This window comes from Arachis stenosperma, chromosome 5 (genome assembly GCF_014773155.1).
Source record: "Arachis stenosperma cultivar V10309 chromosome 5, arast.V10309.gnm1.PFL2, whole genome shotgun sequence".
In the NCBI taxonomy this organism is placed as follows: Eukaryota; Viridiplantae; Streptophyta; class Magnoliopsida; order Fabales; family Fabaceae; genus Arachis; species Arachis stenosperma.
Genome location: NC_080381.1, coordinates 82,740,226 through 82,762,808, shown reverse-complemented (window position 1 = coordinate 82,762,808; position 22,583 = coordinate 82,740,226). Strand labels below are relative to the sequence as shown.

The 22,583-nt window shown below is 40.7% G+C and overlaps 1 non-coding gene across 1 annotated transcript; it reads left to right on the top strand.

Annotated features, from left to right (window-relative positions):
* Positions 1–16,551: 16,551 nt before the first annotated feature.
* LOC130984259 (small nucleolar RNA R71) lies at positions 16,552–16,659 on the top strand. The gene has a single exon (XR_009088204.1). It is a non-coding gene; the product is annotated as a small nucleolar RNA R71 (small nucleolar RNA).
* Positions 16,660–22,583: the final 5,924 nt, after the last annotated feature.

Sequence of the window (22,583 nt, the reverse complement as noted above, 5' to 3'; positions counted from 1 at the left end):
CTTCCTCTGAAGAGGATGAGTATGTCACTGAAGAGCAAGTTGCTAAATACCTTGGAGCAATCATGAAACTAAATGACAAGTTATTTGGAAATGAGACTTGGGAGGATGAACCTCCCTTGCTCACCAAAGAACTGGATGACTTGTCTAGGCAGAAACTGCCTCAAAAGAGGCAGGATCCTGGGAAGTTTTCTATACCTTGTACCATAGGCACCATGACCTTCAAGAAGGCCTTGTGTGACTTAGGGTCAAGTGTAAACCTCATGCCCCTCTCTGTAAAGGAGAAATAGGGATCCTTGAGGTGCAAGCTGCAAGAATCTCATTAGAGATGGCAGACAATTCAAGAAAACAAGCTCATGGACTTATAGAGAATGTTTTGGTGAAGATTGATGACCATTACATTCCTACTGATTTCATAGTCCTAGAGACTGGGAAGTGCATGGATGAATCCATCATCCTTGGCAGACCATTCCTAGCCACAGCAAAGGCTGTGATTGATGTTGATAGAGGAGAGTTGATCATTCAAGTGAATGAAGAATCCATGGTGTTTAAGGCCCAAGGATATCCCTCTATCATCATGGAGAAGAAGCATGAAGAGCTTCTCTCAAAACAGAGCCAAACAGAGCCCCCACAGTCAAACTCTAAGTTTGGTGTTGGGAGGCCACAACCAAACTCTAAGTTTGGTGTTGAAACCCCACATTCAAACTCTAAGTTTGGTGTTGGGAGGTTTCAACACGGTTCTGAGTGTTTCTGAGGCTCCATGGGAGTCCTCTGTCAAGCTAATGACACTAAAGAAGCGCTTGTTGGGAGGCAACCCAATGTTTTATAATTAATTATTTTCTTTTGTTATTTTATCTTTTTTGTAGGTTGATGATCATAAGAAGTCACAAAAACAATGAAAAAAGCAAAAACAAATGAAAAACAGGAAGAAAAACAGCACACCCTGGAGGAAGATGCTGCTGGCGTTCAAACGCCAGTCAGCCTAGCAGTTGGGCGTTTAACGCCCAGTCTGGCACCTTTCTGGGCGTTTAACGCCAGAAAGGGCACCAGACTGGCGTTAAACGCCAGTAAAGGGCAACAACCTGGCGTTAAACGCCAGGAATGGGCACCAGCCCGGCGTTTAACGCCAGAAATGGCTCAAAACGTGATTTTGAGCAACTTTTGGTGCAGGGATGACTTTTCCTTGACACTACAGGATCTGTGGACCCCACAGGACCCTACCATCACTCTCTCTTCTTCCCCCATTCACCAATCACCTCAACACCTTTTCCCCAAAAACCCCTCACCTATCAAATCCCATCTTTCTCTTCACCACTCACATCCATCCTTCATAAAACCCACCAACCTCACCCTTCAAATTCAAACCACTCTCCCTCCCAAACCCACCCTCAAATGGCCGAACCTTTTACCCCCCCTCTCTCCTATAAATACCCTTCTTCAACTCTTCATTTTCACACAACCTAAACACCCTTTCTTCTCCCTCTTTGGCCGTATACACCACCATCTCCCTCTCTTCATTTCTTCTTCTTCTACTCTCTTCTTTCTTCTTTTGCTCGAGGACGAGCAAATATTTTAAGTTTGGTGTGGTAAAAGCGTTGCTTTTTCATAACCATTATGGCACCAAAGGCCGGAGAAACCTCTAAAAAGAGGAAAGGGAAAGCAAAAGCTTCCACCTCCGAGTCATGGGAGATGGATAGATTCCTCTCAAAGGTGCATCAAGACCACTTCTATGAAGTTGTGGCCTTGAAGAAGGTGATCCCCGAGGTCCCCTTTTCACTCAAAAAGGGTGAATATCCGGAGATCCGCCATGAGATCCGAAGAAGAGGTTGGGAAGTACTTACCAACCCCATTCAACAAGTCGGAATCTTGATGGTTCAAGAGTTCTATGCCAATGCATGGATCACAAAGAACCATGACCAAAGTGTGAACCCGAATCCAAAGAATTATCTTACTATGGTTCGGGGGAAATACTTGGATTTTAGTCCGGAGAGTGTGAGGGTGGCGTTCAACTTGCCTATGATGCAAGGAGATGAGCATCCTTTCACTAGAAGGGTCAACTTTGATCAAAGGTTGGACCAAGTCCTCACAGTCATATGTGAAGAGGGCGCACAATGGAGGCAAGACTCAAGAGGAAAGCCGGTTCAATTGAGAAGGCATGACCTCAAACCCGTGGCTAGAGGATGGTTAGAGTTCATACAACACTCAATCATTCCCACTAGCAACCGGTCCGAAGTTACCATAGACCGGGCCATCATGATCCATAGCATCATGATTGGAGAAGAAATAGAAGTTCATGAGGTTATAGCCCAAGAACTCTATAAGGTGGCGGACAAGACCTCCACTTTGGCAAGATTAGCCTTTCCTCACCTCATTTGTCACCTCTGTTATTCAGTTGGAGTTGACATAGAAGGAGATATCCCCATTGATGAGGACAAGCCCATCACCAAGAAAAGGATGGAATACACAAGAGACCCCTCTCATCAAGAAATCCCTGAGATTCCTCAAGGGATGAACTTTCCTCCACAAAACTATTGGGAGCAACTAAACACCTCCCTAGGAGAATTAAGTTCCAACATGGGACAACTAAGGGTGGAGCATCAAGAACACTCCATTCTCCTCCATGAAATTAGAGAAGATCAAAGAATCATGAGGGAGGAGCAACAAAGACAAGGAAGAGACATTGAGGAGCTCAAGCACTCCATAGGACCTTCAAAAGCAAGGACGAGCCGCCATCACTAAGGTGGACCCATTCCTTGATTTCCTTGTTCTTTATTCCTTTGTTTTTCGAATTTTATGCTTTATGTTATCCATGTTTGTGTCTTATGATCATTAGTGTCTTAGTGTCTATGCCTTAAAGTTATGAATGTCCTATGAATCCATCACCTTTCTTGAATAAAATGTGCTTAATTGAAAAAGGAAGAATTGCATGAATTTTGAATTTTATAATAGTTTAATTATTTTGATGTGGTGGCAATATTTTTGTTCTCTGAATGTATGTGTAAACAGTGCATATGTATCTTGAATTTGTGGTTCATGAATGTTGGCTCTTGAAAGAATGATGAAAAAGGAGACATGTTACTGAGGATCTGAAAAATCAATAAAATGATTCTTGAAGCAAGAAAAGCTATTCAAAAAAAAAAAAAAAAAAAAAAATTCGAAAAAAAAAAAGAAAGAAAAGAAAGAAAAAGAAAAGAAATAAGTTGTGATCCAAGGCAAATAAGAGTGTGCTTAAGAACCCTGGACACCTCTAATTGGGGACTTTAGCAAAGCTGAGTCACAATCTGAAAAGGTTCACCCAATTATGTGTCTGTGGCATGTATGTATCCGGTGGTAATACTGGAAGACAGAGTGCTTTGGGCCACAGCCAAGACTCAATAAATAGCTATGTTCAAGAATCATCATACTTTACTAGGAGAATCATTAACACTATCTGGACTCTGAGTTCCTAAAGAAGCCAACCATTCTGAATTTCAAGGGATAGATTGAGATGCCAAAACTGTTCAGAGACAGAAGGTTAAAGCCCCGCTCATCTAGTTAATACTGATCTTCACAGATGTTTTTGGAATTCATTGCATATTCTCTTCTTTTGATCTTATTTGATTTTCAGTTGCTTGAGGACAAGCAACAATTTAAGTTTGGTGTTGTGATGAGCGGATAATTTGTATACTTTTTGGCATTGTTTTTAGTATGTTTTTGATATCTTTTAGTTAGATTTTAGTACATTTTTATTAGTTTTTATTTAAAATTCACTTTTCTGGACTTTACTATGAGTTTGTGTGTTTTTCTGTGATTTCAGGTATTTTCTGGCTGAAATTGAGGGACCTGAGCAAAATCTGATTCAGAGACCAAAAGGACTGCAGATGCTGTTGGATTCTGACCTCCCTGCACTCGAAGTGGATTTTCTGGAGTTACAGAAGCCCAATTGGCGCGCTCTCAACGGCGTTGGAAAGTAGACATCCAGGGCTTTCCAGCAATATATAATAGTCCATACTTTGTCCAAGATTTGATGGCCCAAACCCGCAAAGCAATCCGGCCTCAGGAATTCCAGCGTTAAACGCCGGAACAGGAATAAAAGTTGGAGTTAAACGCCCAAACTGGCATGGGAGCTGGCGTTTAACTCCAGAAAAGGTCTCTACACGAATTTCCTTGATTGCTCAGCCCAAGCACACACCAAGTGGGCCCGGAAGTGGATTTTTATGTCATTTACTCATCTTTGTACACCTAGGCTACTAGTTATCTATAAGTAGGACCTTTTACTATTGTATTAAGGAGCTTTTATCAAGACTTTGGTAGCTATCTTGACTTTTATGCTATCTTAGATCTTTGGGAGGCTGGCCATTCGGCCATGCCTAGACCCTGTTCTTATGTATTTTCAACGGTGGAGTTTCTACACACCATAGATTAAGGGTGTGGAGCTCTGCTGTACCTCGAGTATTAATGCAATTACTATTGTTCTTCCATTCAATTCCGCTTATTCTTTTACCAAGATATCACTTGTTCTTCACCTATGAACAAGGTGACTGACAACCATTCTTGTTCTACAAGCATCTGAGGCTTAGTGAATATCTCTTGGATTCTTTAACCGGAATCTTCGTGGTATAGGCAGGACCTGATGGCAGCATTCAAGAGAATCCGGAAGGTCTAACCTTGTCTGTGGTGTTCTGAGTAGGATTCAATGACTGAATGACTGTGACGTGCTTCAAACCCTGAGGGCGGGGCGTTAGTGATAACGCAAAAGAATCACTGGATTCTATTCCGCGCCTGATTGAGAACCGACAGATGAATTCCGCTATGCCGTGACAGGACATATGCAATCGCTTTCACTGAGAGGATGGGAGGTAGCTGCTGACAACAGTGAGACCCTATACGAGCTTGCCATGGAAAGGAGTAAGAAGGATTGGATGAAGGCTGTAGGAAAGCAGAGAGACGGAAGGGAAGGCATCTTCATACACTTGTCTGAAGCTCATACACCAATGATATACATAAGTATCACTATCTTTATCTTCTATGTTATTTTCGTTCATCATCATCATATACATTTGAGTTTGCCTGACTAAGATTTACAAGATGACCATAGCTTGCTTCAATGCTAACAATCTCCGTGGGATCGACCCTTACTCACGTAAGGTATTACTTGGACGACCCAGTGCACTTGCTGGTTAGTTGTGCGAAGTTGTGTAATGCCATGGTATTGAGCGCACCAAGTTTTTGGAGCCATTACCAGGGATTATGAGAGTTGTGAAAAAGTATAGTTCACAATTTCGCCGACCACTAGGTATGAACTTTAAGATTACATTAAAAATATATAGGTTGGGTTGAAGCTTGGGTTAATTAAAGATTCAATTTATCAGCTCACTTAACCATATATATACCCCTACCTATACCTTGGCCCCATTACAACCTTGAAAAGACCTCATGATGTTTGCATTGGTATATTAACTATTGTTGATTGGTTAGGAGAAAAACAAAAGTTAGAAAGCATGATTAGAGAAGGATAGAGTGATTACCTTATACACTAGATATTAGAGCGTACATACATTATCAGTGAGAGTTCAATGCTTGATTTTTCATGTTCCCTGCTTTCATAGGCTATCCTCTTGCATTTTTATCTGTTTTACTGTATAAGGGTAGAATTAGTGGAATTTGATTTGTAATTATTTCGAAGAGCTTATTTACTTTTGATCAAGTGGGCAAGAATCATATAGTTGCATTTATTTACATATATAGGATTGCATTGCATTTCATGAGTTTCTACATGTTCATACTTGTCTACTTTATCTCCTTCAATTAAGCATGAGGACATGCTAATGTTTAAGTGTAGGGAGGTTGATAAACCACTATTTTATGGTTTATATTGTGTTTAATTGTGTGGTTTTATCATGATCCTTACCCACTTATTCATTAAATTAGCATGCATTTAGATTTCCTTCCTAAATTTATTACATGGTTGAAAACTGCTTCTTAGAGACTTTAATTATGTATTTTTAATTCTCCTTTATTCCATTCGATGTCGTGATCTGTGTGTTGAGTGTTTCAGGCTTTACAAGGCATGAATGAATGGGAGATTGGAAAAGAAGCTGGCAAAAATGGAAGGAACACAATAATTTGAGGAGATAACCAGCGAGAAGTGACGCGGTCGCATGGCTCACGCGACCGCGTGAAAGAGAGCAAATCGCAGTGACGCAGCCGCATGGCTCACGCGGCCGCGCAGATTGGAAAAGCTCAAGCGACGCGATAGCGTGGACGACGCAGACGCGTGGCATGGAAAAGCGCGAGTGACGCGTCCGCATGGGTGACGCGATCGCATGACATGTGCGATCTGCATAATCTGCAGAATTCGCTGGGGGCAATTTTGGACCTGATTTTGACCCAGTTTTCGGCCCAGAACAGCAGACTAGAGCCAGAGAACATGCAGAAACAGAACACAACATTTATTCTACACAGTTTTCAGTTTTAGATCTAGTTTTCACTCCTCCTCTAGGTTTTTCTCTTTAGGTTTTAGAATTTAATTTTCAATTGGTCTTAGCATTGGAACATTGAGAAGAGTTATTTCCTCATCAAGACTTCGTCATTCTAGTTCGTTCTCTTAACTTGGTTTATTTCTTCCATGTTCTTGCTTTGTTCAATTTTGTCATTTGAATACTTTTATGATTATTTAATACAAGAATTATTTCTTTCATTTTAATCCATTTTACCTTCCAATAATCATGTCTTCTTTTAATTCCCTTTCATATGTTATGAATTTATTATTTACAATGAGCGAGTAGTTCCCCTCACTTGATGGGGAGTTGATTGAAAGGAACTCTTGGGTTGGAAGGATTGAAAGAGAATTTGTAATTGGGTTAACTGTTGGATTGCTATCTTGTCACTAACACCAATCCCTTTGAACTAAGTGGGTTGCAACTCGTGAACAGATCTATCATTCCAACTTGTTTGACTTTTCTTTACCTAGTAAAGGATAACTAAACAGAACAACCATTAATTATAAATTAATCTAAAATCACTCCATCAATAATAGAGATTCCAACTAATCAACTCCTAGTCAAGGCTTTTATTTATATTATTCAAATTTCCTCAATTTAATTTTCCATCTACTTAACTCAACTTTTTGGAAACATCTAATTAATAAAATAGCACACTTTCCTGCAACTCGTTGGGAGACGACCTGGGACTCAAACTCCCAGTAATTTTTAATTTAAATTCTCTGTGACATATTTCTAAATTGATAGGCAGATTTTCGGTGAGTTAAGAACTATACTGGCAACATAATTAATTTAATAATTTTTAATTCACCACTTTTTGTGCTCCATCACTTATACGTGAAATAGTTCCTTTAATCTCAGTGTCAAATGCTGGCAAGCTTGGATCAGAAAGTGAACGCGTCATTCAATGAAAGAGACGTGCAGCTCATAGTAACAAAATAAAAAAGAAAAATTGCATTTAAATAAATTCCAATCAATAAATTAGCACACTATTGCAACTCCCCGGCAACGGCGCCAAAAATTGATGTGAGCGGAAATTGGCAGATTAAGAATTAATTAGAAAAATGACATTGCGAGTACAGTTCTTAACCGGCAAAAATACACTTATCAATTTAGAAACAAGTTGTCACAAACTTTTTTTTTGAAATAAAATACTGGGAGTATGAGTCCCAGGTCGTCTCCCAACGAGTTGCAAGAAGATGTGCTATTTTATCAATCAGAGGTTTTTAAAATGGGTTTTGAGTTTGATGAACAGAAAATTAAATTAGAGAATTTATATGAATTAATTAAAATCTTGATCGGGAGAAGATTAATTGGAAGTTCTATACTTGTTGGAAATTTGTCAAGATTAATTAATAATTAGTCATTGTTTCTATTTAGTTAACCCTCAACGGATGAAGGAAAGTCAAATTAAAAGTCAACTCCTATTCACAAGTCCTAATCCTCTCCCTTGGGAAGTATTAGAGTTAGTGACTAACAAGCCAACCAACAATGAACCAATTACAATTGAGCTCTTGAGTATTCCAACTCAAGGTTTTCCTTTTAATCAACTCCCAATCAAGTTGGAGGACTACTCCATTATCATAAATATAGACTTCACAAAATCAATGGGGGAAATAAGAAGAGACATAATAAACAATAATGAAAGAGATTAATTAAAAGTAAAAATAGTTTTGTATTAATAAACTATGAAAATAATCCAATATCAAATCTGGGCAAATTAAGAATATGGAAGAGTAAATGAAAAGTAAATAACAAACTATAATAACGAGTTCCGGAGGTAGACTCTTCTCAAAAGCTAAACCCAAAAATCTTCAAATCCTAGTTTATGAATGTCAAAGAGAAAAACCTAGGGGAGGAGTAGTATCCGATCTAAAAACTTTAAATTGTGCGGAATGAATTGTTGCCTTTGACTTTGCATGTTCCCTGGCTCTAATCTATGTTTCTAGGCCGAAAATTGGGTTGAAATGTGGCCCAGAATATGTGCCAGTGACTTCTGTAATTCTGCAAATCGCGTACGTCACGCGACCGTGTTGTCCACGCGTTCGCGTCACTCAGCGTTTCTCGTACCACACGTGCGCGTCGTCCACGCATTCGCGTCATTCGTGCAGCTTCCAATCCGCACGGTCGCATGAGGCATGCGAATGCGCCACTGTGATTTCTTACATTTCGCGCGGTCGCGTGAGCCATGCGACCGCGTGACTTCTCACTGGTCATCTCTTCAATTCCTTGTGTTCCTTCCACTTTTGCACGCTTCCTCTTCATTCCTTACGCCATCCTTTCCCTATAAAGCCTGAAACACTTAACACACAAATCACGGCATCGAATGGTACGAAGGAAAATAAAAATATACAACTAAAAGGTATTTAGGAAGCAAGTTTTCAATCATAGAATATCTTTAGGAAGGAATTATAAATACATGCAAATCATATGAGTAAGCAGGTGAAGACTTGATAAAACCACACAATTAAACACAATATGAATCATAAAATAGTGGTTTATCAGGGGGATCTCAAAATTATCTCGCAAAAGGCACCTTAAAGAAGTATATCACGTTGGAGAAGGAGAAGAATCATCCGACCTCCCTACTATTACTTTTACCCAAGAAGACGCAGCAGGCATCATCCCGGGACATGACAATTCCATGGTCATTACTATCATATTGGCCAATGCTAATCTCCACTGCACATTAGTAGACCAAGGAAGCTCGGCAGATATCTTGTTTAAATCCGCCTTCGACAAACTCGGCTTACAAGAAAAAGAGCTTAGAGCATATCCGAACAGCTTTTTTGGACTAGGAGACACTCCAATCCAACCGCTTGGATATATCTCACTACACACAACCTTTGGAAAGGGAACCCGATCAAGGACACTGAACATAGACTACATCTTAGTCAACGTAAGCTCAGCCTACAACCGCCCTGATAGGTCAGACAATATTGAATCAACTCACCGTAGTAGTTTTGACTCCACATCTATGCATGAAGTTCCCAACTCCAGAGGCGATCGCTACGATAAAAGGAGACCAGAAAATAGCGCGACGCTGATACAACGAAAGTCTGAACTTCAGGGGTAAAAGAGAAGAAATCCACACCATCGAGCTCGGTGGAGTATGAGGTCGGGAAGAACTTCGTCCGCAACCTGAGGGCAAGATTGAAGAAGTTCAGATCGAAGACACCCTGGACAAAATAACAAAAATTGGGGCAACCTTAAATGGAGATGTAAAGGAGCCTCTGATTCAATTCTTAAGGAACAATGTCGACCTCTTTGCGTGGAAGGCTGCAGACATGCCGGGCATAGACTCCAAACTAATGTGCCACAAGCTGGCAGTATACCCAGGATCTCGGCCAGTACAACAGAAACGTAAAAAACTCGAACCCAAAGATCCCAAGCTATGGAAGAACAGGTACAAGCTCTACTGGAGGCAGGATTCATAAGAAAAGTCAAATACCCACTATGGCTAGCTAATGTCATCTTGGTGAAAAAATCAAATGGGAAGTGGCGGATGTGCACCGACTACACTGATCTCAACAAAGCTTGCCCAAAAGATCCCTATCCACTCCTAAATATCGACACTCTAGTAGATGTCCCCTCCGAATACAAGTACCTCTCGTTCATGGACGCTTATTCAGGATACAATCAAATCCCAATGTATCCACCTGATCAAGAAAAGACCTCATTCCTAACCCCAAAAGCAAATTACTGTTATATGGTCATGCCATTCGGACTCAAAAATGCAGGAGCTACCTGGTGCGCGAAATTGTGAACAATACTTTTCACAACTCTCATAATCCCTGGTCATGAACTCCAAAAACTTGGTGGTTCAATTCCATGGCATTACACAACTTTGAACAACTAACCAGCAAGTGCACTGGGTCGTCCAAGTAATACCTTACGTGAGTAAGGGTCGATCCCACGGAGATTGTTAGCATTGAAGCAAGCTATGGTCATCTTGTAAATCTTAGTCAGGCAAACTCAAATGTATATGATGATGAACGAAAATAACATAAAAGATAAAGATAGTGATACTTATGTATATCATTGGTGTAAGAGCTTCAGACAAGCGTATGAAGATGCCTTCCCTTCCGTCTCTCTGCTTTCCTACTGCCTTCATCCAATCCTTCTTACTCCTTTCCATGGCAAGCTCGTGTAGGGTTTCACTGTTGTCAGCAGCTACCTCCCATCCTCTCAGTGAAAGCGAGAGCATATGCTCTGTCACAGCATAGCGGAATTCAGCTGTCGGTTCTCGGTCAGGCCGGAATAATATCCATTGATACTTTTGCGTCTGTCACTAACGCCCTAGCCTGCTAGGAGTTTGAAGCACGTCACAGTCATTCAATCATTGAATCCTACTCAGAATACCACAGACAAGGTAAGACCTTCCGGATTCTCTTGAATGCTGCCATCAGGTCCTGCCTATACCACGAAGACTCTGATCTCACGGAATGGTTGGCTCGTTTGTCAGGCGAGCACTCGGTTGTCAGGCGATCAACCATGCATCGTGCAATCAGGAATCCAAGAGATATTCACTAAGCCTCAGATGCTTGTAGAACAAGAATGGTTGTCAGTCACCTTGTTCATGGGTGAGAATGGTGATGGGCGTCAATCATCACCTTCATCAAGTTGAAGAACAAGTGATATCTTGGACAAAGAACAAGCGGAATTGAATGGAAGAATAATAGTAATTGCATTAATACTCGAGGTACAGCAGAGCTCCACACCTTAATCTATGGTGTGTAGAAACTCCACCGTTGAAAATACATAAGCATAAGGTCTAGGCATGGCCGAATGGCCAGCCTCCCAATGATCTAAGATAGCATAAAACGAAGATAGCTACCAAAGTCTCTTAGATACAATAGTAAAAGGTCCTACTTATAGATAACTAGTAGCCTAAGGTGTACAAAGATGAGTAAATGACATAAAAATCCACTTCCGGGCCCACTTGGTGTGTGCTTGGGCTGAGCAATGAAGCATTTTCGTGTAGAGACTCTTCTTGGAGTTAAACGCCAGCTTTAGTGCCAGTTTGGGCGTTTAACTCCCAATTAGGTGCCAGTTCCGGCGTTTAACGCTGGAATTTCTTGAGGTGACTTTGAACGCCGGTTTGGGCCATCAAATCTTGAGCAAAGTATGGACTATTATATATTTCTGGAAAGCCCAGGATGTCTACTTTCCAAAGCCGTTGAGAGCGCGCCAATTGGGCTTCTGTAGCTCCAGAAAATCCACTTCGAGTGCAGGGAGGTCAGAATCCAACAGCATCTGCAGTCCTTTTGAGTCTCTGGATCAGATTTTTGCTCAGATCCCTCAATTTCAGCCAGAAAATACCTGAAATCACAGAAAAACACACAAACTCATAGTAAAGTCTAGAAAAGTGAATTTTAACTACAAACTAATAAAAATATACTAAAAACTCAACTAAAACTACCAAAAACATACTAAAAACAATACCAAAAAGTGTACAAATTATCCGCTCATCACAACACCAAACTTAAATTGTTGCTTGTCCCCAAGCAACTGAAGATCAAATAGGATAAAAAGAAGAGAATATGCAATGAACTCCAAAAACATCTATGAAGATCAGTATTAATTAGATGAGCGGGGCTTTTATCTTTTTGCCTCTGAATAGTTTTGGCATCTCACTTTATCCTTTGGAATTCAGAATGATTGGCTTCTTTAGGAACTCAGAGTCCAGATAGTGTTATTGATTCTCCTAGTTAAGTATGATGATTCTTGAACACAGCTACTTATTGAGTCTTGGCCGTGGCCCAAAGCACTCTGTCTTCCAGTATTACCACCGGATACATACATGCCACAGACACATAATTGGGTGAACCTTTTCAGATTGTGACTCAGCTTTGCTAAAGTCCCCAATTAGAGGTGTCCAGGGTTCTTAAGCACACTCTTATTGCCTTGGATCACAACTTTTTTTTTCTTTCTTTTTCTTTCTTCTTTTTTTTCGGTTTTTTTTTTCGTTTGCTTTTTCTCTTTTTTTTTTTTTTTTTTTCACTGCTTTTTCTTGCTTCAAGAATCATTTTTATGATTTTTCAGATCCTCAGTAACATGTCTCCTTTTTCATCATTCTTTCAAGAGCCAACATTCATGAACCACAAATTCAAAAGACATATGCACTGTTCAAGCATACATTCAGAGAACAAAAGTGTTGCCACCACATCAAATTAATTAAACTATTATAAAATTCAGAATTCATGCAATTCCTTCCTTTTCAATTAAGCACGTTTTTATTCAAGAAAGGTGATGGATTCATAGGACATTCATAACTTTAAGGCATAGACACTAAGACACTAATGATCACAAGACACAAACATGGATAAACATAAGCATAAAATTCGAAAAACAGAAGAATAAAGGACAAGGAAATCAAGGAACGGGTCCACCTTAGTGATGGCGGCTCTTCCTTCCTCTTGAAGGTCCTATGGAGTGCTTGAGCTCCTCAATGTCTCTTCCTTGTCTTTGTTGCTCCTCCCTCATGATTCTTTGGTCTTCTCTAATTTCATGAAGGATGATGGAGTGTTCTTGATGTTCCATCCTTAGTTGTCCCATGTTGGAACTCAACTCTCCTAGGGAGGTGTTTAGTTGCTCCCAATAGTTTTGTGGAGGAAAGTGCATCCCTTGAGGAATCTCAGGGATCTCATGATGAGTGGGATCTCTTGTGTACTCCATCCTTTTCTTGGTGATGGGCTTGTCCTCATCAATGGGGGTATCTCCCTCTATGTCAACTCCAACTGAATAACAGAGGTGACAGATGAGATGAGGAAAGGCTAACCTTGCCAAAGTGGAGGTCTTGTCCGCCACCTTGTAGAGTTCTTGGGCTATAACCTCATGAACCTCTATTTCTTCTCCAATCATGATGCTATGGATCATGATGGCCCGGTCTATGGTAACTTCGGACCGGTTGCTAGTGGGAATGATTGAGCGTTGTATGAACTCTAACCATCCTCTAGCCACGGGCTTGAGGTCATGCCTTCTCAATTGAACCGGCTTTCCTCTTGAATCTTGCTTCCATTGTGCGCCCTCTTCACATATGATTGTGAGGACTTGGTCCAACCTTTGATCAAAGTTGACCCTTCTTGTATAAGGATGCTCATCTCCTTGCATCATAGGCAAGTTGAACGCCACCCTCACACTTTCCGGACTAAAATCCAAGTATTTCCCCCGAACCATAGTGAGATAATTCTTTGGATTCGGGTTCACACTTTGGTCATGGTTCTTGGTGATCCATGCATTGGCATAGAACTCTTGAACCATCAAGATTCCGACTTGTTGAATGGGGTTGGTAAGTACTTCCCAACCTCTTCTTCGGATCTCATGGCGGATCTCCGGATATTCACCCTTTTTGAGTGAAAAGGGGACCTCGGGGATCACCTTCTTCAAGGCCACAACTTCATAGAAGTGGTCTTGATGCACCCTTGAGAGGAATCTATCCATCTCCCATGACTCGGAGGTGGAAGCTTTTGCCTTCCCTTTCCTCTTTCTAGAGGTTTCTCCGGCCTTGGATGCCATAAATGGTTATGGAAAACGAAAAAGCAATGCTTTTACCACACCAAACTTAAAATGTTTGCTCGTCCTCGAGCAAAGAAGAAAGAAGAGAGTAGAAGAAGAAATGAGGAAGAGGGAGAAGGTGGTGTGTTCGGTCAAGAAGGGAAAGAAGGGGTGTTTAGGTTGTGTGAAAATGAAGGGTTGAAGAAGGGTATATATAGGAGAGAGGGGAGTAATGGTTCGGCCATTATGGGTGGGTTTGGGAGGGAAAGTGGTTTGAATTTGAAGGGTGAGGTTGGTGGGGATTTATGAAGGATGGATGTGAGTGGTGAAGAGAAAGATGGGATTTGATATGTGAAGGGTTTTTGGGGAAGAGGTATTGAGGTGATTGGTGAATGGGGGAAGAAGAGAGAGAGTGGTGGTGGGGTCCTGTGGGGTCCACAGATCCTGTGGTGTCAAGGAAAAGTCATCCCTGCACCAAGTGGCATCAAAATTCACGTTTTGAGCCATTTCTGGCGTTAAACGCCGGGCTGGTGCCCATTCCTGGCGTTTAACGCCAGGTTGTTGCCCTTTTCTGGCGTTTAACGCCAGTCTGGTGCCCCTTTCTGGCGTTAAACGCCCAGAATGGTGCCAGACTGGGCGTTAAACGCCCAACAGCTAGCATTACTGGCGTTTGAACGCCAGCTTCTTCTCTTCCAGGGTGTGCTGTTTTTCTTCCTGTTTTTCTTTCTGTTTTTGCTTTTTTCATTGTTTTTGTGACTTCTTATGATCATCAACCTACAAAAAAGATAAAATAACAAAAGAAAATAGTTAACTATAAAACATTGGGTTGCCTCCCAACAAGCGCTTCTTTAATGTCATTAGCTTGACAGAGGACTCTCATGGAGCCTCAGAAATACTCAGAACCGTGTTGGAACCTCCCAACACCAAACTTAGAGTTTGAATGTGGGGGTTCAACACCAAACTTAGAGTTTGGTTGTGGCCTCCCAACACCAAACTTAGAGTTTGACTGTGGGGGCTCTGCTTGGCTCTGTTTTGAGAGAAGCTCTTCATGCTTCCTCTCCATGATGATAGAGGGATGTCCTTGGGCCTTAAACACCAAGGATTCTTCATTCACTTGAATGATCAACTCTCCTCTATCAACATCAATCACAGCCTTTGCTGTGGCTAGGAAGGGTCTGCCAAGGATGATGGATTCATCCATGCACTTCCCAGTCTCTAGGACTATGAAATCAGTAGGGATGTAATGGTCTTCAATCTTCACCAAAACATTCTCTACAAGTCCATGAGCTTGTTTTCTTGAGTTGTCTGCCATCTCTAATGAGATTCTTGCAGCTTGCACCTCAAAGATCCCTAATTTCTCCATTACAGAGAGTGGCATGAGGTTTACACTTGACCCTAAGTCACACAAGGCCTTCTTGAAGGTCATGGTGCCTATAGTACAAGGTATAGAAAACTTCCCAGGATCCTGCCTCTTTTGAGGCAGTTTCTGCCTAGACAAGTCATCCAGTTCTTTGGTGAGCAAAGGTGGTTCATCCTCCCAAGTCTCATTTCCAAATAACTTGTCATTTAGCTTCATGATTGCTTCAAGGTATTTAGCAACTTGCTCTTCAGTGACATACTCATCCTCTTCAGAGGAAGAATACTCATCAGAGCTCATGAATGGCAGAAGTAAGTCTAATGGAATCTCTATGGTCTCATTTTGAGCCTCAAATTCCCATTGTTCCTCATTGAGGAACTCAGAGGAGATTGGTACACGCCCACTGGGGTCTTCCTCAGTGGCGTCCTCCTCCTCTCTTTCCTCTCCATATTCGGCCATGTCTATGGCTTTGCACTCTCCTTTTGGATTTTCTTCTGTATTACTTGGGAGAGTGCTAGGAGGGAGTTCAGTAATTTTCTTGCTCAGCTGTCCCACTTGTCCTTCCAAATTCCTAATGGAGGACCTTGTTTCAGTCATGAAACCTTGAGTGGTCTTTATTAGATCAGAGACCATTGTTGCTAAGTCAGAAGTACTCTGCTTAGAACTCTCTGTCTGTTGCTGAGAAGATGATGGAAAAGGCTTGCCATTGCTAAACCTGTTTCTTCCACCATTATTGTTATTGAAACCTTGTTGAGGTCTCTCTTGATTCTTCCATGAGAAATTTGGGTGATTTCTCCATGAAGAATTATAGGTGTTTCCATAGGGTTCTCCTAGGTAATTCACCTCCTCCATTGAAGGGTTCTCAGGATCATAAGCTTCTTCCTCAGATGAAGCTTCCTTAGTACTGCCAGGTGCATTTTGCATTCCAGACAGACTTTGAGAAATCAAATTGACTTGTTGAGTCAATATCTTGTTCTGAGCCAGTATGGCATTCAGAGCATCAATCTCAAGAACTCCTTTCTTCTGATTAGTCCCATTGTTCACAGGATTCCTTTCAGAAGTGTACATGAATTGGTTATTTGCAACCATTTCAATTAGCTCTTGAGCCTCTGTAGGCGTCTTCTTCAGATGAAGAGATCCTCCAGCAGAGCTATCCAAGGACATCTTAGATAGTTCAGAGAGACCATCATAGAAAATACCTATGATGCTCCATTCAGAAAGCATGTCTGAGGGACATCTTCTGATTAATTGTTTGTATCTTTCCCAAGCTTCATAGAGGGATTCTCCATCCTTCTGTCTGAAGGTTTGGACTTCCACTCTAAGCTTACTCCATCTTTGAGGTGGAAAGAACTTTGCCAAGAAGGCATTGACTAGCTTTTCCCAAGAGTCCAGGCTTTCTTTAGGTTGAGAATCCAACCATATTCTAGCTCTGTCTCTTACAGCAAAAGGGAATAGCATCAGTCTATAGACCTCAGGGTCTACCCCATTAGTCTTGACTGTGTCACAGATTTGCAAGAACTCAACTAAAAACTGATGAGGATCTTCCATTGGAAGTCCATGGAACTTGCAATTCTGTTGCATTAGAGAAACTAATTGAGGCTTAAGCTCAAAGTTGTTTGCTCCAATGGCAGGGATAGAGATGCTTCTCCCATAGAAATCAGGAGTAGGTGCAGTGAAGTCACCCAGCACCTTCCTTGCATTGTTGGCATTGTTGTTGTTTTCGGCTGCCATGTCTTCTTTTTCTTTGAAGAATTCGGTCAGGTCCTCTAAAGAGAGTTGTGCTTTGGCTTCTCTTAGCTTTCTCTTCAAGGTCCTTTCGGGTTCAGGGTCAGCTTCAACAAGAATGCCCTTGTCTCTGCTCCTGCTCATATGAAAGAGAAGAGAAAAAGAAAATGTGGAATCCTCTATGTCACAGTATAGAGATTCCTTGAAGTGTTAGAGGAAAAGAGAAATAGAAAGAAGAAGGAGAAGAAGAATTCGAACTTTAATTAGATAAGGTTCGAATTGTGCATTAAGAAGGAGTGGTACTCCATAAATAGAAGGATGTGGGAAAGAGGGAAGAGAATTTTCGAAAATTCAATTAAAAAGATTTCAAAAACATTTTAAAAATTGATTGATAATTTTCGAAAATTGAGAGTGGGGAAGAATTAAAGTGATTTTTGAAAAAGATTTTGAAATTAGAAGTCAAAAAGATTTGATTGAAAACTATTTTGAAAAAGATGTAATTACAAAGATATGATTGGTTTTAAAAAAAATGTGATTGAGAAGATATGATTTGAAAACAATTTTAAAAGATATATTTTGAAAATAATTTGAAAAGATATGATTTTAAAAATTTATGACTTGCCTAACAAGAAAAGATATGATTCAAACATAAAACCTTCCTCAACAGAAAAGGCAAAAAATGTTCAATCAAATCATTAATTGTTAGTAAGTATCTTTGAAAAAGGAAAGAAATTGATTTTGAAAACATTTGATTGATAAGATTTGATTTGAAAAAGATTTGGTTTTGAAAAACTTTGAAAACTTGAAAAAAAATTGATTTGAAAACAAAATCTTCCCCCTAGCACCATCCTGGCGTTAAACGCCCAGAATGGACCATTCTGGGCGTTTAACGCCCAAAATGCTACCTCTTTGGGCGTTAAACGCCCAACCAGGTACCCTGGCTGGCGTTTAAACGCCAGTCTGCCTTCTTCACTGGGCTTTTTTGAATGCTCAGCTTTTTCTGTATAATTCCTCTGCAGTATGTTCTGAATCTTCAATTCTTTGTATCATTGACTTGAAAAGACACAAATTAAAAATATTTTTGGATTTTTTTTTTAATAATCAAAATGCAACAAGAATTAAATAACAATGCATGCAAGACACCAAACTTAGCAGTTTGTATACTACTGACACTATATGAGACACATAAACACTCAAGCCAAAAGAATTCAAAGATCAGAGTAAGAAATCATCAAGAATTACTTGAAGATCCTTAAGACACATGAATGAATGCATGCAATTGACACCAAATTTAAGATGAGACACTAGACTTAAGCAAGAAACATCAAATATTTTTGGTTTTTATGATTTTGTAAATTTTTTTGTGTTTTTCGAAAATTAAGTGGAAAAAGATATCAAAATTCTTAATGAGAATTCCAGGAATCAGTGCAATGCTAGTCTAAGACTCCGGTCCAGGAATTAGACATGGCTTCACAGCCAGCCAAGCCTTCAAAGAAAGCTTCGGTCCAAAACACTAGACATGACCAAAGGTCAGCCAAGCCTTAGCAGATCACTGCTCCAAAAGCAAAATTGATGAAAATCAACAAGCTCTTGTGGTGATAAGTTGAAACCTCGGTCCAATCAGATTAGACATGGCTTCTCAGCCAGCCAGATTTCAACAAATCATCATGAAACTCTAGAATTCATCTTCAAGAATTTCGAAAAAAATAAATACCTAATCTAAGCAACAAGATGAACCGTCAGTTGTCCAAACTAGAACAATCCCAGGCATTGTTACCAAAAGCTTGCTCAAAACTTGAACAATCCCCGGCAACGGCGCCAAAAACTTGGTGCGCGAAATTGTGAACAATACTTTTCACAACTCTCATAATCCCTGGTCATGAACTCCAAAAACTTGGTGGTTCAATTCCATGGCATTACACAACTTCGCACAACTAACCAGCAAGTGCACTGGGTCGTCCAAGTAATACCTTACGTGAGTAAGGGTCGATCCCACGGAGATTGTTAGCATTGAAGCAAGCTATGGTCATCTTGTAAATCTTAGTCAGGCAAACTCAAATGTATATGATGATGAACGAAAATAACATAAAAGATAAAGATAGTGATACTTATGTATATCATTGGTGTAAGAGCTTCAGACAAGCGTATGAAGATGCCTTCCCTTCCGTCTCTCTGCTTTCCTACTGCCTTCATCCAATCCTTCTTACTCCTTTCCATGGCAAGCTCGTGTAGGGTTTCACTGTTGTCAGCAGCTACCTCCCATCCTCTCAGTGAAAGCGAGAGCATATGCTCTGTCACAGCATAGCGGAATTCAGCTGTCGATTCTCGGTCAGGCCGGAATAATATCCATTGATACTTTTGCGTCTGTCACTAACGCCCTAGCCTGCTAGGAGTTTGAAGCACGTCACAGTCATTCAATCATTGAATCCTACTCAGAATACCACAGACAAGGTAAGACCTTCCGGATTCTCTTGAATGCTGCCATCAGGTCCTGCCTATACCACGAAGACTCTGATCTCACGGAATGGTTGGCTCATTTGTCAGGCGAGCACTCGGTTGTCAGGCGATCAACCATGCATCGTGCAATCAGGAATCCAAGAGATATTCACTAAGCCTCAGATGCTTGTAGAACAAGAATGGTTGTCAGTCACCTTGTTCATGGGTGAGAATGGTGATGGGCGTCAATCATCACCTTCATCAAGTTGAAGAACAAGTGATATCTTGGACAAAGAACAAGCGGAATTGAATGGAAGAATAATAGTAATTGCATTAATACTCGAGGTACAGCAGAGCTCCACACCTTAATCTATGGTGTGTAGAAACTCCACCGTTGAAAATACATAAGCATAAGGTCTAGGCATGGCCGAATGGCCAGCCTCCCAATGATCTAAGATAGCATAAAACGAAGATAGCTACCAAAGTCTCTTAGATACAATAGTAAAAGGTCCTACTTATAGATAACTAGTAGCCTAAGGTGTACAAAGATGAGTAAATGACATAAAAATCCACTTCCGGGCCCACTTGGTGTGTGCTTGGGCTGAGCAATGAAGCATTTTCGTGTAGAGACTCTTCTTGGAGTTAAACGCCAGCTTTAGTGCCAGTTTGGGCGTTTAACTCCCAATTAGGTGCCAGTTCCGGCGTTTAACGCTGGAATTTCTTGAGGTGACTTTGAACGCCGGTTTGGGCCATCAAATCTTGGGCAAAGTATGGACTATTATATATTGCTGGAACCAGGATGTCTACTTTCCAACGCCGTTGAGAGCGCGCCAATTGGGCTTCTGTAGCTCCAGAAAATCCACTTCGAGTGCAGGGAGGTCAGAATCCAACAGCATCTGCAGTCCTTTTGAGTCTCTGGATCAGATTTTTGCTCAGATCCCTCAATTTCAGCCAGAAAATACCTGAAATCACAGAAAAACACACAAACTCATAGTAAAGTCCAGAAAAGTGAATTTTAACTACAAACTAATAAAAATATACTAAAAACTCAACTAAAACTACCAAAAACATACTAAAAACAATACCAAAAAGTGTACAAATTATCCGCTCATCACAACACCAAACTTAAATTGTTGCTTGTCCCCAAGCAATTGAAGATCAAATAGGATAAAAAGAAGAGAATATGCAATGAACTCCAAAAACATCTATGAAGATCAGTATTAATTAGATGAGCGGGGCTTTTATCTTTTTGCCTCTGAATAGTTTTGGCATCTCACTTTATCCTTTGGAATTCAGAATGATTGGCTTCTTTAGGAACTCAGAGTCCAGATAGTGTTATTGATTCTCCTAGTTAAGTATGATGATTCTTGAACACAGCTACTTATTGAGTCTTGGCCGTGGCCCAAAGCACTCTGTCTTCCAGTATTACCACCGGATACATACATGCCACAGACACATAATTGGGTGAACCTTTTCAGATTGTGACTCAGCTTTGCTAAAGTCCCCAATTAGAGGTGTCCAGGGTTCTTAAGCACACTCTTATTGCCTTGGATCACAACTTTTTTTTTCTTTCTTTTTCTTTCTTCTTTTTTTTTCGGTTTTTTTTTCGTTTGCTTTTTCTCTTTTTTTTTCTTTTTTTTTCACTGCTTTTTCTTGCTTCAAGAATCATTTTTATGATTTTTCAGATCCTCAGTAACATGTCTCCTTTTTCATCATTCTTTCAAGAGCCAACATTCATGAACCACAAATTCAAAAGACATATGCACTGTTCAAGCATACATTCAGAGAACAAAAGTGTTGCCACCACATCAAATTAATTAAACTATTATAAAATTCAGAATTCATGCAATTCCTTCCTTTTCAATTAAGCACGTTTTTTATTCAAGAAAGGTGATGGATTCATAGGACATTCATAACTTTAAGGCATAGACACTAAGACACTAATGATCACAAGACACAAACATGGATAAACATAAGCATAAAATTCGAAAAACAGAAGAATAAAGGACAAGGAAATCAAGGAACGGGTCCACCTTAGTGATGGCGGCTCTTCCTTCCTCTTGAAGGTCCTATGGAGTGCTTGAGCTCCTCAATGTCTCTTCCTTGTCTTTGTTGCTCCTCCCTCATGATTCTTTGGTCTTCTCTAATTTCATGAAGGATGATGGAGTGTTCTTGATGTTCCATCCTTAGTTGTCCCATGTTGGAACTCAACTCTCCTAGGGAGGTGTTTAGTTGCTCCCAATAGTTTTGTGGAGGAAAGTGCATCCCTTGAGGAATCTCAGGGATCTCATGATGAGTGGGATCTCTTGTGTACTCCATCCTTTTCTTGGTGATGGGCTTGTCCTCATCAATGGGGGTATCTCCCTCTATGTCAACTCCAACTGAATAACAGAGGTGACAGATGAGATGAGGAAAGGCTAACCTTGCCAAAGTGGAGGTCTTGTCCGCCACCTTGTAGAGTTCTTGGGCTATAACCTCATGAACCTCTATTTCTTCTCCAATCATGATGCTATGGATCATGATGGCCCGGTCTATGGTAACTTCGGACCGGTTGCTAGTGGGAATGATTGAGCGTTGTATGAACTCTAACCATCCTCTAGCCACGGGCTTGAGGTCATGCCTTCTCAATTGAACCGGCTTTCCTCTTGAATCTTGCTTCCATTGTGCGCCCTCTTCACATATGATTGTGAGGACTTGGTCCAACCTTTGATCAAAGTTGACCCTTCTTGTATAAGGATGCTCATCTCCTTGCATCATAGGCAAGTTGAACGCCACCCTCACACTTTCCGGACTAAAATCCAAGTATTTCCCCCGAACCATAGTGAGATAATTCTTTGGATTCGGGTTCACACTTTGGTCATGGTTCTTGGTGATCCATGCATTGGCATAGAACTCTTGAACCATCAAGATTCTGACTTGTTGAATGGGGTTGGTAAGTACTTCCCAACCTCTTCTTCGGATCTCATGGCGGATCTCCGGATATTCACCCTTTTTGAGTGAAAAGGGGACCTCGGGGATCACCTTCTTCAAGGCCACAACTTCATAGAAGTGGTCTTGATGCACCCTTGAGAGGAATCTATCCATCTCCC